Here is an 18,280-nt window from a genome sequence, read left to right as displayed (position 1 = left end):
GCCATACTTGTATTTGGTCTGATCCTACATACTTGCAAAGTTTTTGTTGATGGTTCTGCAAAGTCTCAGAAAGCTGTGGTGGTTTGGTGTGAAGATAACAATTTACATCCTTCTGTAAAAATTATTGAAGGTTCAACCCAATTAGCAGAACTTGGCACAGCTTTAAATTACTTAGAGCTTTTTAAGGAGGAACCTCTAAATTTAATTTGTGATTTTGAGTATGTAGTCAAGATCCAACACACGTATCTGTTTCTGAACTTTGTTTGTTTGTTTGTTTGTTTTAAAAAAAGGGAGTGAAGTAGGGGAAACACCACAAAACCAATTGTCAAAAGCATTGTATGTGATGAAATACTTTGCAAGTATGACCCAAAACCATGCTAAATCAGAAAGAACCTACATTAGTTATGGTCAAATCACTAGTCAATAAAAAGGCCACATCAACTGATAACCTGGGGAAAAGGTTATGTTTGTGTCATTACAGGCTGAGGATTGAAGTGGATTCAACAAAGATTCAATGGATGCAGATGGACAGGAGGGAGATAAGTTGTGAGGACTGTTTCAGATGTAAACCATGGATCCCAATTCAGTGTTATAGATGCTCACAGACCTGGTGGTCTAGATGCCTATTAGCAAGCAGGTGGTGTACCTTCTGTGGAGAATGGCAATTTGAACAATCAGCAGGAGATCCAATTAGATAGTCAATGATTAGATAGTCAATGCATAGATAAGGTGAAATTATGAGATATCTCTACCATAGTAATCTAAGTTTAGCAACTGATAAAGTTTTAGAAGGGATATTAAGGTTAAGCTATTGATCTTTTAAATAGGTTAAGATAACTTTTAAGATATTAATTCAATTATTAGTATATACTGATGGTATTAAGTATGTTACCCTATAAACTGCGCAGATATAAATCTTTTAGGAACTTAAGAGAATATATTGTATTAACTTGTCTGGTTATTTTGAATCTATTAAAATAGTGTGTTAATAAGGTTGTCATAGTAGAATTAAGGTTTTAAGAATAGGCAGGTAGTTGTTTGATCTTATTAAATAAGGTTTAACTGCATTATATGTAATTGTAATTATGTTGTTAATCACGTGTTCTGTGTTGCAGTATTTTTCAAAAATGATGCACCATGCGGTTAAAGGGGCCTGACAAATTCAAGAACAGAAAGAGGGAAGTGTGGAGGGGTTTTGATAGATAAAGATTTGTTGCTGAATTAGTCAGACTCAAAGGAATCTCAAGGCCGCTTTGAGAAGCTGAGAACAGAATCTGCTGTGAGAAAGAGGGGCGTTCCTCAATCACCGGGGTCCTGGCGTGGCGTGAATCATCGGACGTATCATCAGTGAGACTCCAGTGCATGGACAGCCCATGATACTCATTTAGCGAATCCATGCTTGGAGCATGGACACATGATTAGAATATAGTTGCAATTATAAGGAGGCTTGTTTCTGTAATAAATGGCTTTGCATGATTCACATTGAATCGGAGTGCTGAGTCCTTTATCGCTTCTACAAAAACTTTACCACCTTTCCCCTCTACTTTACTCATCGCAATCCTCATAATCACAGCAAATTATGAAGGAAAAAAAATACACATTAGGACAGAAGAAACATAAACCAAATGCTATAAATCACAGTGTGCTAAATGTTTCTCTCCAGCCCATAAGAAATTTAGGAAATACATTGCAAGAAACAAAAACATCAAATAGATTGTGTAGAACAAGAAGGATCAAGCCCACAATGGATACTCTACATGTCTTCATTAATAGGAAATCAATTCATATAAATATGTAAATGATCCTGTGACAATATCATATATAATTTAGGGAAGCAAGAAACCAAACCAAATCATTTATCAACATAAAATATATAAGATCTCAATAAGCTTTTAAATATCCTTGTAGGTGTTCTAGGGGAAGGGAAGGATCATTCTTGATTTGTCTTCATGTTGGTTACTTATGAGCAAGAAATGTTATAAGGAAATGGAGAACCTTTGGAGAGTCAGTGCACCGCAAATAACATTGCATCCTTACACTTGAAATTAAGGCAAAAAGTAGTCAGGAAATGAATCTGCAAAAAACCTTCGTCTATTTCTTATGGTAATTATTGGAATTCTCAAAACAAGTAATTGAGAGCAAATGATTGAGACAAAACATATACAATCATTAAGATAAAAATATTTATTGTGGATACAGTCAGGATTGATACCAAAAGATGCTTATCTGAACTTCATAATTCTTGCACCATCTGAATTTCTTCCATAAATATTATAAAATACTGTCTTAGAGCAATTAAATTAATTGTCCCCACAGTTCTGCATATAGGTTTATCTGACAATTCACTTCATGACCGTTAATATTTTTTTTTCTTATTCTACCTGGAAATATATGTATAATCAATTTATATCTGTTTGGTTTGCACCATCATTATCTTTCAATTCAATTAGTTCATTCTCACTTCTTTCAAAGCCCCAAATGTTTAGCTTAGCAAAATTAAATTACTCCTGATATACACAAGTCAAGTTCTTTAACCTCTTTTCCTAATCTTGGCTTTCCATTACTGTAATTATTTTGGCATTTCTCTCAACCTGTTTCAATTTAAGTTCATTAATGTAGGTAGCCAAAACTGTACATTACATTCTATATGAGGTCTTAGTTCTACTCTTTAGAGTGTTATGAATACAGAATTATTTTCATTCCAATCTGCTTTTTCTGTTGCTTTCTAAAAGGGTGATGCTTTTTAAGAAGTTTGTCACACTGGTAGCTCAAAATCAGCTTGTAGGATTTGAGATAGGAGAAGTGGTAGTCTTAAATTAAAGCAAAGGAGACCCAGGTTTACCTAAAAAAACCCCATTCTAATGCAAAATCAGAGTAAATGGCTTAAGGAGGTCATAGAGGAGAAGAATTTTAAGAACAACTTAGATAAATATCTATCAGAAATACTTTAAATTTAATTCATCTGCCTCTTACTGGTAGAATAGGCTGCATGGCCTCTTACAGGCCCTTTCATTGTTTGGCTCTGTAATAAAATATATTTCTATACCATCAGTCACTGTTTATGAGTTATGTGATTTATTGTTTACAGCAGCAAATACTATCCTTAATTTTGAAGTAAATTCTATTGCAAATTACTCTTCTCAACCATTAATAAACTAGAGTGAAATTATCTATAATTCGTCTGAGAGATATACTGTGCAACGTGTCCATAATTATACTTTGTAGTTATGAATATGATAATCAGATTCCTGATTTTACGGGATTTTTCCATACATAATTCTCTTTGTTAATCTATAATTTCTCTAGCATTTGTAATATATGTAATCTAACAAGGGAGACAATCCCCTCCCTTCATCTATGTATGGGCTGTGGTCCTGCTTATATAGCCCTGGAGCTGCCAGATGTTCCCATCACCATTTCAGAGCCTTTTGCACAGAGCTGCTCTGTTCCTTCATTTTCCCTGGGTCACCTGAATGACAGCCTTGCTCTCTGGCATATCAGCTAATCACCTCAGTTTGTTGTGATCTGCAAACTTGAAAAGCATCCTCTCCATTACCTTTAGTTTGTTAATGAAGGCTTTAAACATAACAGGACCTGAGATATATTCCTGTGGTATGGCTGTTGTTAAAAGCACCTTGGCAGAGTACAACCTATTACCATCAAAATATATTTTCCCTCATCTAATTGTTTACTTTTCTGCTGTAATATCCTAATTTGTCCACAAGAATGTTATGGGAGAGAGTGTCAAAAACATTGCTGAAATCAAGGTATTGGGCATGCATTCCTCCTCATCTACATATCTAATAATTTTATCATAGAAGACAATCAAATTGGTGAGGCATAATATACCTTTGGTAAGTCCATGTTGGCTGCTCCCAACATGGGAGTCACCTTCTCTTGCTTCCTGGATTTCAAGGATACTCACTCCCTGATTTTTCCAGGGATGAAAGTGAGACTGGATAGCTTGTAGTTGCCCAGATTGACCTTTTGACCTCTTTTGAAGTTGACTATGACATTTACCTTGTTCTATTTGTAAGAAATGACTTCCAGTCTCCATAATTTTTCAAATATAATGAAAGGAGGTCTTACAAGAACATGGGCCATCTCTGACTTGGGTGCAGTCTGTCAGGTCCCTTGGACTTTCAGTTAATCCCTGATTTGATACTTATTCACTGCTCCTGTGTTTGTTCCTCAAATCCTGCTTCCAGGCACAGATTTCAGATAATTGTTCCAATTTTGTGTATTCTGAAATACATTTTTTCCTACAGAACATTTATAGTCATGATGTGTACTCATTCCCCAAATAGCTGATCCAGCACATGACTTCTGGCCTGAAAGTTCCCCAGATATTTAATTTTGGTCACCAAAGCACACTCTGTGATATGCTCTGAAGTGTTGTAATCACAAGATTATAAGATCTTTCCTGCTCATGAATCCCTTTGCTTCAGGAGGAAGATTTTTACTTGCAACTTTTAATAGCTCAGTGAGCACAACTATAAGTCTGGTCTATTAAATTCTTACAGCTTTAGTCAAGTACCTAGGATCCCTAATTTCTGCCTTTATACATGTGAACACAAGAATTGTCCCATGGATTAGAAAGTAACAGAAGGAGTTGTGAGTTCAGGGGAGCATGTAAGTCTGGCCACTTTCCTTGTTCCATCTTCTTTTAACTGCTCCAACATGTACAACTGTTGGATAGATGATCCTAAAAGGTATTATCCTGCCTAATCCCTTTATCATCTGTTCATGGACTTGTTAATAAGCCTGCTGATAGGATTTGTCTCCACAGCCTTCTGTGGTGATAAATTCTGGAAGATCAATGCCTGTTGGGAAGAAAAAGTTCTTTCTTGTATTTGTTCTGAATTGATCTCTCACAAGTTTCAGTAAGTGCAATAAGTTCTGGTACTGTGTGTTTTCATAAGTTATGATTCTTCATTCTCCCTATCCACCATCTTCATGGTTTTATAAGTCTTTATGCCTCAGCCTTTTTCTCTCCAAATTTAAGAATATCAGCTATTTTTTCTCTCTTGTAAAGTGGTACCTCCATCCCCTTGTCTGCTGCTCTCCTCTACCTTCTATAACTCCACTCTACTCCACCTCAACCCTTTTGAGATGCATAGACCAAGCCTGTAAGCAATACCCAATAAACCATCCTAACAAACTTTTTTATAGTGGAAAAGTGATACTCTCTTTTTTGTTGTCTCTTTCTGAGCATGCACAACATTTTGTTACCTTTCTTTCCCAGCATGCAAATCGAGACAATAACTTCAAATGACACCTCTTACCTGAGATGTAACTACCAAGCACAACTGACAGAGTCCTGTGAGATACTTTGGAAACCACAATTTGTAGAAGGCATATATGCCAGGTTTGGATTGCAAGAAAGAACTACATGCAGGAAAAAAAGCTTGATGTTAATTTATTAACAGATTTTAAGTGATCTATTATAAACATTCTTAGAAGTTGTGAGAAAATATTATTACTAGAGTTGCTGCTTTAGAGTTATATTTCCTGGTGCTTTCCACAGACTACATATATTGACCTGTTTGCTTGAGCCTAATTTCGAGGGCAAGACATATATAAGTCTAATGGTAAGAGAAGATGACTATTAGCAAATGTTTTAGTTTATGAATATGCATTCTTGTAAGAGTGTAAGTGTTTGATGGTCATATAAGGACAATTTAAAGTTTACAAGGATCTGCTATTAAAACTTTAATGAAATGTGTCTGGAAAGATCATGCATCATTAAGGACATCTGTCATATGGTGAGCATGTAAGATCCTTGCCGAGTGGTATGCCGGAAATGAAATACATTAACAATGTGTTCCAGAAAGAAAAATGGGAGAAAAGCCAAATGGAATGTGGGGTAAAGCCAGAAGAGGACCCTTCTGCATTAATATCTTCAAAATAACATGTGGAAGATTGGTACTCTGGCAAAGAAACATACACTTCTCATAGATTTATTCTCTGATAATCTGATGTTTTGAGGTAAAAAGAAGTCTTGGCTTCTACTGATTTCTGTGATATGGGAGAATAGTGACCAGTTCAGCTAAAATAAAAAGCTATGGAATGTTATTACACCAGGTAATTGTTTTTGCTAATTATTTTTCTCAAAAACAAATTAACAATAAATATAGTAAAAAAGTAGTCTTTAATTTTATAGACATTCAGAAAATGTTAATGAAAATTAAATCCTTACCAAACATTTTTCCATCTGGAAAACCTTTTAACAAAACTTTTTATCAATTAAAATGCTGACTACTTCTAGTATATGGACATGATCCAGAAACGTGTGCTTACAGCTCAGAAAGCCAGTTGTATCCTGGGGTGCATCAAAAGAAGTGTGGCCAGCAGGTCAAGGGAAGTGATCCTCTCCCTCCACTCTGCTCTGGTGAGACCCTGCCTGGACTACTGCATACAAATCTGGGGTGTCCTGCACAACAAAGACATAGACCTGTTAGAGCGGGTCCAGAGGAGGGCCATGAAATAGATCAGAGGGCTGGAATACGTCTTTGAAGAAAGACTGAGAGAACTGTGTTTTTTTGGCTTGTTGTTGTTGTTGTTGTTGTTGTTTTTGAGAAAAGAAGGCTCCAGAGAGACCTTACTGGGACCTTTCAACATGTAAAGGGGGCTTACAAGAAAGACAAAGGGATAGTGAGGCCTGTAGTCACAGGAAAGGGGCAACAGTTTTAAACTGAAAGAGGGTAGATTTAGGTTGGACATAAGGAAGAAATTTTTTACACTTATGATTGTGAGACACAGAACAGGTTGCCCAGAGAAGTTGTGGAAGCCTCATTAGAAATGTCCAAAGACAAGTTGGATGGGACTTAGAGCAACTTGACCTAGTGAACACGTCTTTGTTGACAGCATGTGGGTTGGACTAGATGATCTTTGAAGGTCTCTTTCAACCTAAACCATTCTATGAGGCACAGATTAAGAAGGGACTGGTCAGGAAACCTTGAGTAAAATCTTTGGGACAACTAGAGGAACTTTAGAAATAAAACATTTCTAACTTTCTGAAGCAATGATGAATGCAAAATTATTAAAGACAATAATATTAAAACAATTCTAATGGTCATAGACAACTGAAGATTTATTCTCATTTTGTGGGCTACAAGATTGCATTTGCATGATGAAGTAATGTGTAGTTCAGTGATGTCCAGTACTGGCAAAGTATTGATTTTACAAAGTCAGGCAATCTGTCATATAAAATATAGAAACACTGAAGTTTGGGAATAAAAAATAGGCTTACGAACAATTTGATTAATAGACTCAACTTTTTTTAAAAGTACAAAAGCAATTATGGTAATGAGTGTAGACTTAATGAATTAATATCCTTTGACAGCATGTCAGCTGAAAATGGAGAGAAAAGAAAGCTTGTGCCAAATGAATTGTCCTTTCATTCTGAAAAAAAGAAATAAAAGGTAAGGAACTACTTCTAGTAAAAAGAAAACTGAGGTTAATCAAAAGTTTGTTGTTGTTTTGTTTTGTTCTGTTTTGTATTGTAGGATGGTTGTGCAAAAATTGCAACGGAACTTGAAGAATCTACAAATAAGAAAGTAATTAATATGGTATCGGCAAACAAAGCAACTGTCAAAACCAGAGAAAAAATAAGTTTCTTGAACTTCAAAATATTGTCTGCCATGGTGTTGAACAATACAGAATGGATGGTGCAGAAGAGACGTTGCTGCATGTTTTAATCAGATGCCAGGATATAAATGGAGTGCACTATCAGACCTACAACCATGAAACAAACATTCCTTATGTTATGTCTATTGTGTAAAATAAAAAGAACCAATACTAGTTCCTGGTTCTGAAATCAAGGACTATGGACTTATTTACATCAGCACAATGTTCCTTTAGTGATAGAGAAGGATTAGTCTAGACATAAGGCTTAGTCTAGACATAGCCCCTGGATTTTTACTGTCACTAAAGTCAAAGGTCTGGGTTAGTTGCAAAGTAAACTTCACCATTTTGTTTGTGTTCTACTGTGTCTTTCTCTATACAACTGTAATTTGGAAGCACAAAACCTGTGTCCTCACTACTGTCAGACTTCCACTTGTTGTGACAGATGGGAGATGTCACTGAAGATGAAGCCATTTGGAGAACAGCTTCATGGCCCAAGTATGACTCACAGTCACTTGCTGCATATAGAGAAATGGCCACATGTGATAGTTTTTTAAAAGTCTGGCCTTATCTCTTCACAAATGCTACTTTACTTACTGCCATTTTTTTTTCACCCTCACATTCCCTATTTTTTGCTGCTGTCCATAAATGCCACAGAGGTTCAGTGGGACTGGTTAAACAGAAGTGAGAGAAGATTTTGAGTTATTTTGTACTCTTTGTGTTTGCAGAAAAGTGATTTGAGAAAAAGAAAAAAAAAGTGCTATAATCTAGATTCTTACATACCTGATACATTTATGAGTAATAGCAGGTATGTAGGAAATACTACTTCACTCTTTCAGACTTCATAGGCCTGTTTTTTCTCCTCAATCAAATTAAAATTTCTCAGCACAATTGTGGAAGGGAATTGGACTAATGATATTTACATTTGCACAACATTTCTGCTTTAATTAACAGAAAGACATTTTAAGGATAGACCTGACTATTATAGAATCTATTTATATACAGTAACCTGAAGTATAAAGAGGATGGGAAATTTGAAATCTAAGTATGTTCTGAGAATAATTGTCTGAGCAGCTGTTTGAAAGCTAACAAACAAACAAACAAGAAAAAGCCCTAGATTACTTCAAAGGGAAAGAACATGGTGAAGATTTTATTAACAACTAACTATGCCATTTTTTTTTCAACAAGGCAATAAACTGTCTGTCACAAAAAAAAAAGTAAATCAACAGGGAAGAAGACACTTTCCTCATTGGAAAAGAGAACTGCAGCTTTTTGGTAAGCTGATTAAATTGACTGGAGAAAAATATATCTCTCTTGTGTATCATTTGCCTAAAAATTATTATACTTTAATTAATTGCTAACATCTGAGAAGGAGCATCTCTGGTTTTGAATATGACACCAAAATTGAAAAAGGCACCTATTTTTCCTTCAGTTATGCCTACACCAATGCAGCTACAACTTGTGCTCTGCTTCTCATGATAAATTAGTCTATGATTCTCTTTGCTTCTACAACTGGACTGTTCCCAGTTCTTAAGATGGCACACTGCTAACAAGTTTGAATCTGCTTGTGCTACATTGAAATGCTTTCTGTTAAAGACATTGTTGTACATGACAGAAGAGACCTGATCCAGACAAGAAGGTCTAAAACAAACACAGAATGAGTTAGCAGAAATCTGAGGAGAAGAACTGAAAAGAGAATTCATAGCAGGAGGTTTAAAGGTGTGTGGTAACATCAGGACCTTGTCTCCTATCTAATCTTCTAATTACATTTGTGAGGGTTACACCCAAGCCTTGCTGCCTTAACCTGGACTCTGTCTGCATTTAGAAGGTCTGCAGCCCAGATTTTCATGTCAGCAAGTACCTGGAAATGTGGGTTAAAAAAACCTGGCTTACCTAGTCCTTGGTGACAGATTCTCTGAAGAAGTGGGCTGGACCACAACCAGAGCAAGAGGCCAGTCTGAGAAGCACTGAGAAATATGAGCACTTCATCAGAATAAAATAAATTTTGGAGCACTATGTAGATAGCTATTTGAGGGGTCTATAGCAACATCATTGCTATAGATGTAATGCTAGTAGTAACGGCAAGGCAGTCTGTGAGGCTGCATGGAAATCCGTTTTACATTAGCCATCTATACAGTCATCTTTACATTTTATAAACATGTGGTATGTGTGTAGCAGTGGCAACTATTGTAGATTTCACTGCTAGTGAATACACAATTATTATATGTTGTGTTAGAACCATAATAGATGCCACACTACCTAACATGAATCTAACACCTGTTGTTCCCTCTATGTGCTGCATCATTCAGAGATATAGATGAACCCAATGAGGAAATAATAACAAACTGTGTCAGATAAGGAAATACCAGAATAAAACCAACAGAAATCGGGAAAAAGATCAAAGAACCAAGAGGAACAGTTATATTGATTAGACAGATGAGAAAGTGAAGGGATAGTCAATAATTTTTTTTCCCAACTTGTGCTCTTTATTTATGAATACAAAAGGATGAGGAACATTTCTAGGAAGAAGTAGTATCCTTAATATATAATCAATATTAGATGATGTGATAAAGACTAATGGACAGATTTCTCTCAATTTTAGCAATCAATTGGTTTCTCAAACTGTCTATATCTAATGCCATTGAAGACACCCTGCTCTATGTGAGATAGCAGCATCGGACTGGTAGACATGACATGTGAACTACCCAGCACTCTTAGTGTATTAGAAGAAGAAAACAAAACAAAAACTGACCAACCAACCAAACCAAGAAAACAACCAAAACCCAAACATAACAAAAAAACCCCACAAACAACAACAAAATAACAATCAAACAATCAAACAAACAAACAAAAAAGCCAACCCCAACCAAACAGTTCATTACACTGCGAAGAAGTAAAGCTATTGAAGATTATGCTGAATAGCTGAAATATTGAATGAGTTTTTACTCTTTTAATTATTTTCCACTATAATCACATAGATCAAACAGTGGGCGGTCTGAACTATACATACAAAAAGAAAAAATGGCAAGAACGTCCTCTGGTAAGTTTAAAGACTTCAAATCATCTTAATGTGATTAATTCACCCCTGGGTACTAAGAGAACTAAATAAAATAATGATCAGGGAGAATTTAAAGAGAAAAAAAGGAATATAGAAAGATAAAGATAAACCTAGTGCCTATTTTAGAAAATATATGAAGGACAGCTAACAAGAATCCCTGTAACATAAAACAAGGTAAAACTTCATTTCCTTCTACAAAAAATACAAAAAGATTTTTAGGAAAATGAGAAGAAAAAATATGTACTTTATATTTTGGGTTTATTGGGATTCCGACACTGTTCTTCATGCATGATGTAAAATACGGAATTTACAGAAACATATTTTAGATGAAACTTCTAAAATGGCATAAAACTGGATAACTTCTCAGTCTAGTTGTCACTGAGATGTGGCAGGGATCTTTCTAATACAAAAATTGTCTAGTGGTTATAGTAATTTTCAGTATTAGTAATATCATGTTATTGTAAAGAAACATTCTGCTGATATGTGCATATACAAATACAAATATTACTGCAAAGTAGATATGGTATCAAGATATCAAGACTGGATTGAAGAAGACTGGAGGCCAAAAATTTGAAAATGTCTTCTGGAAAACAAAAAGAATGATCCATGGAAGCTTAGGAAACAAAAGACCAAAATAAAACCTAATAGGTTTTTAAAAAATGAAAATACTCTTAAAATAGAAGGAATTATTTTCCATGTTCAAAGAAGGCATAAGTTTCCATTAAAATCAACTCCTCCAAGAGGCATTTAGTTTTGACATTTAAGTGAAACCTCCTAAGCAAAACTGTAGTTAATCAGCAAATTAACTTTCCCAGGAATGTTGTAGAATATTTTGCAGGAGACATATACATACATAATAAAACAGAAAAGGTAAATATCTCTTAGGAACAGTTCAGATATAGTTGACAGTGAGTTAAGAAGCAGGGACATATCCTAGATTTCAGAACCCTTCATGCATTGTCTTCTGTTCCTTGAGTCTGCAAAGTAGATATTATGTGTCTCAGTTCACCTCAAGTAATTGGGTGTAACAAGATTTACTGAAGCAATGTTACAGAGATGAATTGCATGTTGGTAAACTTCTTTGACACCTCAGATGAAAACTGCTGCATAAGGGCAAAATATCATATTGTGTTACTAACTCCATGTATCACAGACATTTTGAGATGAAAGCAAACTGTAAACAAGGTCATCAGACCGATAATCTTTGCAGACCTTTCTCCACTGTCAGCCTTATTTAGAATTTGCTCAGTGTGTGCATTTGGAACTGCTGAGTTTCAAGAACAGTTCAAAATAAACTTGCTGCTCCACAGTAGGTGTTTGTTGCACTGTAATGTTTATTAAATATTATTGAAAAAAAGGGAGAAGTTTTGTCTATATAACTGTCAGATTTTCTACGAAAATTAGCAGCTTCCAAAAGTGGATTAAAACAAAACAAGATAAAAACTAGCATCAGTGAGAATAAAAAGGTACAGTTAGTCTTCTTATAACTCCTGAGCTGAGCAAAGCTATCCAAGTGGAGAAAATAATCTTTATTCATGAGAAGTGTATTGGGTAATGTGGAAACGTGAATGATATTGAAACAAAAATCTTACTTGAGGATATTCTACAAAAAAAATATTAACTTATATATAATCTCTACACAATCTTATAGAAAGAAGGATGAATTTCAGTTATTCAATTAGAATTAGCACTTATTCACAATGCTTTTGTTTTCAAATTGGATGTTCAATAATATGAATCGAATGTAAACAGTACCAGATGGAGGAAGAAGTTGCTATGACCTCAGAGAAGAAAGTAATGTGGTAAAGAAACAATGGCAATAAGATATTTTTCATGCAATCTGTCTTTGTAGTTACAGACCAAAATATGTGATCCGGCAGTTCTTTAGTAACAGCTCTGAGGATAACATTCTTTATCAGAGAACAAATGCTGCTAGTTGAGTTCTCAACCAAAAAACCCCAGCACGTTTTCTTTATAGAAACATTATTGCTAAATCTTATACAACTTAACAAAATTCATCAGCTACTCAGACCTCTAATAGTAATTTTCTCCTCTTTTTACATCTGATTCCTTGCAAGTAAATATCATCTCATAAAGATGTTGTATTATACATAGTGGTAAATTATTTTTATTTTTACAAAAATATCTTAAGGTCTTTATTTTTTCTTGAAGTATGTTAAAAACAATTGCTGTTTTTTGCTTCGTTTAGGTGACAGGAAAAGTGATGGTGCATAATGTGATACCAATTTCCTGTCATAATTTATCTTTCCAATATCCCATTATGGAATTATGTCAAAATGCTAATAATAACTGTAGTTCTATGAATGCATTAGAAAATTTTTTAGGAAGGTTGCAATTTCCTGTTGCTCTTTTTTAAAGCCTTATATGTTCAAAAACCCCCACCCTTTCTCATTCAATAATTAAATGGCAACTCACTTCTCCGGGCTTTTAAAAATCCCTTCTTCTAGTGGAACAGCTTCTAACTTTCAACCTTTGATGGCCTATTTTTTTTTAAGTTTTTGGAAAATGTGCAATAATTGATGAAATGGTCAAGGTAATGCACTGAGTGCAATTTCTGGCATGCAGTCTCATATTGTTTGCACTAATGTTTCTTATGGGAGAGTATACTATACTATTAAACTCAAGTTAGATGTTCAGCAACTGTGACATACAAATGCAGTTTTCTCCTCACAAATAAAAGTCACAAATCCTTGAGTTTTTCATAACTTCAGTACTACAGATTATTCCCAACCTTATCCCTGAAAACAAGGCTCATATTCTATGAAACAAGATCTATTTTGATCAGAACTGAACCTCTGTCCTGTTCCCACTCTCATCATCATCCTTACTGACTCTGTCCCTGATTTGATATACAAAGCAGTTTGCACACAGGTCATTCTGTTGAATGATGATTTGGTTTTTGAACTTTCAAACACTATTTTCAAATCCAAGAAAACAATTGTGGCAGATTTTTGTGTTCATTGAATTTTATTTTTTGATGTCTTATTACAATGTTCATGGTTTTCAGAGATACTTGGTGTAAAACTTTCTGGGGATTATCTGCTTTGCTCTTCTATAGTCATCCATAGAAGCCATTTATTGCCTTATGAAATTTTTCATTATAAATAGTTCTTGGAATCCAGGGTAACTAACTGTAACTTCAAGGCCAAGAGTCGTACACAGGTTCTGGGTCCTAGTACTGAAATCTTATCTATACTATTTATGCATTTAAAAAGCCAGACTTGTTTTAGAGAAAAATCTTGCATGGAGAACTGAGGTGTTGGGTGGCTTCTTCATGGCATATTTTATTTAGAAATATTAAAAACTAATATGTTCTGGTTCAGATCACAATGCTCAGATCATCTGTGAGACCAGATAAAAATAATTGCTACACTAGCATATTGATGTTGCCAAAATATTGCTTTCAAATTATTTGAGACCTTTATTGTCTTTTATATATAATGTATATATCATGTATTCTATACATATATATTATTAAAGGTTTTATATATATATATATATTTTTATATATATATATATATATAATTTTGCCTTTTGATTTGGTGCAATCAATGTTCCTAAACCCTAAATATTTCATAATTTTTCTGGGATGTTTCTTCAGTCATTATGTATGTATTATGTCATACATAACACTAAATGCCAAGTAATCAAATTTGCATAACCGCTATAAGTTACTTGTGTTTTGAAGTTTATTTTCTTCATATACTGGTTTAAGAACTTAATGTTCTTAAAACTGAAAAAAATATTTTATTGTTTCAAATTATAATGCCTTTAAACACATTTTTCTTACCTTTACCACACTGTGAACTTCTAAGACATAAAGGCACATAATACAACATTCTTCATTTCTTTAGTATATTAAGATTTTGTACTAGAGTTGCACACTCCTGAAGCTTGCAAATGGTGCTTCTAATACAGCTAATTTGCATAACAACAGTACTGTACAATTTGATTTGTTTTATAAGTGGAATTACTGAAACTTTTTTTTAGATGTGAAACATTTGACATTATTGTCAAAACCTCTGCTCATTATCATCATAAATAGCAGTCTTCCTTTTATTTTTTTGAGCAGTGATTTGGCAAAGAATTTTTTAAGTCACTCGGGCTTGATTTAAGATCCGGTATTCTATCTCAGTAAGTATTGTAAATAGTGTAATGGCTCTGTTTGCAATTATAATACTACATTGCAATTTAAGGTCAATTTGGATTTGAAAAATTTAATACCAGGTACAAGAAAATAGTTGTTTGCTTACGATTCCTTGAATATAGTATTTAATAGCTTTAGAAGTTGTTTTGAGAACTGTCCTTTTGTTTTAAGATTTAGAAAGATGGGCTTGTTAACTTGCAGGAGTAATCGGAATTAACACCTATAAAATAAGGAAAGCATTTCTTTGATTCACCGTCAGTGTTTGTAATATTCAGCTTTTATGGATGAGACCAAAAAAATCCTTCCCTGAAGTTAGACATAGATAAAACAGGAACATACATCTTCATTTGGAAAAATCATGTGTTTGAATGAGAGTCTCACAAGTATAGATACTCTGAGCAGCTCCTTTTTCTTCTTAAAGCAAATGCTTTTATTAGAACTACAGGAACTACTGAAACATTAAATAACAGTCTCCAGTTTTCTTTTTTACTTTTTTTTTTTTTTTTTAAGTATCTGATGGCTTATGCAGTGACATCACAAGCTGTTCCATGACACACACAAGTTAGAGTGTCTGAAAGGCATAACAAAGATGATATATGTGGAAAAATTGTACAGATCAAATAGGCTGATCCTTATTAAGGAGAAAATGACTGAGAGGATTCCTGGAGAAAATGGTTGTGAGGGATATATCAGAGATAGATAATCATTCCAGAGATAGAGAAAGTGTGACATCAGACTTGGAAAAAAGGCTAAAGACATGTGAATGAGAGATGAGCAGGTAGACAACAGGCAAGTGAAGGCTAATTATGAAAAACCAAGAAAAAGTAATTTAGAGTTTAGAGGAGCTAAATACTGAAACTTAAATATAGCTGACATTTAACATGAAACACACAAAGAATTTATGAAACTAGGGGTGTGGTAAGAGTAAGAAGTTTGAAATAAGTGTCTTTTAGAAAAAGTTAAGGAGGTAGCAGTGTGAAAAATGCCAGTAGTCAGTAATAACATTCATGTCTTAGTTCTGGATCTGAATTTGTGTACTGATGGGACTAAAAATGAATGCACAAACTTGTAAGTAGGAGTTTTCATGCATTAGCAATTTAATAAATTTGAGGCCCTCAAATTCCTAAATTGCATAAACAATTAGATTTTAGTGGGCAGTTGGCTTGACCTTATCTTGAAAAAATGTGTATAGCAGCCATGCTAATATATAGCAATCAAAGGTATGGATCTTCCATTTAAAATTATAAATTTATTGTAATTATAACTTGTCACCTCTTTCATTGCTACACTACCTATTATATGTATCAACAATTTTCACATTATTCTATAGTTTTAACTTTTGACCTTTCTCCGATGTTCTTCACTTCTCAGGTTTGAGTTCTGATTCTCTTGCCAGCAACAACATGTTCCAAAGCATCTGCATCTTCAATCCTTATTAGATTTATAATTTCTATTGTTATTCCGACTGCTACTAGTATGACACACTGATATCAGAACTACAATGGAGCTTCAGCAGTAATATGATACAGAGCCTGAATAGCCCCAACCTGATTGATGAGTGCTGGGAAGGTCAGCATGAAGCCATGATAATGGCACATACTCTAGTAGAAGAAGACCATAGACACTACTGTAATGTATGTAACTGGACACTTTGACATCTTACTTTGACAGGAAGTCACTAAGATGCCTAAAATAAGATGTCACATATAAATTAGGTATCTATGCTCCTATTACAATCAGAAGACTTAGGAAGAGAGTCAATCTTTTATACATTGCAGGTGTCCTTCCTGGCCAACTGTTGCTGCTCAAAAGGGTGCATGACCTCTGTAAGTCTTGTATTTTCCAGTCAGACATTTTAGATTGTTGTGCAGATGTCTTAGACTCCTGAGAGAATTTCAAATTATATAAATATCAAGAAAATCTCATCCCTAATCAATAAAGACCATGGAGGTGAGAGGATAATTCACTGTACTCTCAAGCAAACATATTTGTTTCAATGCGCTTGCCTACAAATGTGTGTTTAGAGCTATCAGTATCCAGGACATCTGTACAAGGCTGTCAGATGTGAAACAAAACTTGGGGCAGACATGCTTTTCCATGGCAGCATCTAGAGGGTTGCTAGGATGGATACCTTAGGCATTTTAGATTTCCATATTCAGATAGAAGTTTGCTATGCATAGGCAACTGAACTGAGTGTCTAATGACTGAATTCTGCTCTAAATGCAATTAAATGTCTTGCTTAGATACTCTTTGACTTCGCTAGGTGCTTTGGCATGCTCACATGTAAACAGTCAAACTTAGGCCTGTTTATTTTCCACCGAAACCTTTCTGCTAATAACTCCATTTAGTATTGCAAGAGAACAAATAATCTCTCCCCTACAACTTAACAAGAAATGTTTTTATATAAGCCTTCATGCTTATGATATGCAATGAGAAAATTTCTGAATTCTCAGAACTCTCACATGAACAGAGAAAACATTTTCCCACCCAGCTCTTTTAGAGAGATTAGCTGTTTATTGTGTATTATAGCTGCTCAGAAATGGTTTTAAAAATTTGGGGTTTTTTTTAACCCAAAGTCCTCAATGACAAGAATGACAGCTTCATAATCCCCCCAGAAAAGAACAGAGGCTTATTGAAAAACAGGCTCTAGAAGGTGGAAAGGCATATTTTCAATCACTGGAAGAGCCCAAAGTTCTAATTTACACACAAATGCATATCTGTTTATATATCCTCACTGAAATAAATGACCAGCAAATGCTAAAGGCTGTGACCTGTTTTTCTCCCTACTTTCTCTTTATCTCTGAAGGATTGCAGGGTAGCATTACAATAAATTACTTTCCATATACTGATTCTTCTGGGACCTAATAAAACAGAGCCCATGTCTTTAGGCTGAAACAGTGAATCTCTGCTAGTGGTATTGGAATGTTGACTTCCCTGTCAGTCAACCTCATGGCTTTGGAAGTATAAGATGTTGCTAAATAGCACTTCTGGGTTGTAGCGGACTTGGCTGCAAATGAACCTGCCACAGTGTTAGAAGGAGGAAATATAATTTGTATGCATCTGGTTGAACCTGATAGGAAGGCAGACTGAGGGATCTTGTGATTTTAAAAAAGTGTAGGGACTTAACAAGAGTAGGACCCTTCTTCCTTCTCAGAAACACAAGTAATTGACTCTAAGAACTGCTTCTGTTGTGGGTATTGATCAGTGACAGTTAGAGATGTTCTTTACAATCACTTGTCCTGTGAGGCCTAATTAACAAAGGCTGGCTTGCTGAATTAGATAAAACTCAATGTCCACTGAAATTAATGGGATGCTGTCTAAACGTCCTTCAACTATTAAGGGAAAATCAAGTTTAAGTGGAAGCAACGAGGGAAGTCCTGTTAAGGGCTAAACCAATTGTGACTCAAAAAGTAGATTAAGACAACAGT

This window comes from Nesoenas mayeri, assembly GCF_963082525.1.
Source record: "Nesoenas mayeri genome assembly, chromosome: 1".
Taxonomy (NCBI): Eukaryota; Metazoa; Chordata; class Aves; order Columbiformes; family Columbidae; genus Nesoenas; species Nesoenas mayeri.
Note: the sequence above shows the minus strand (reverse complement) of the source record.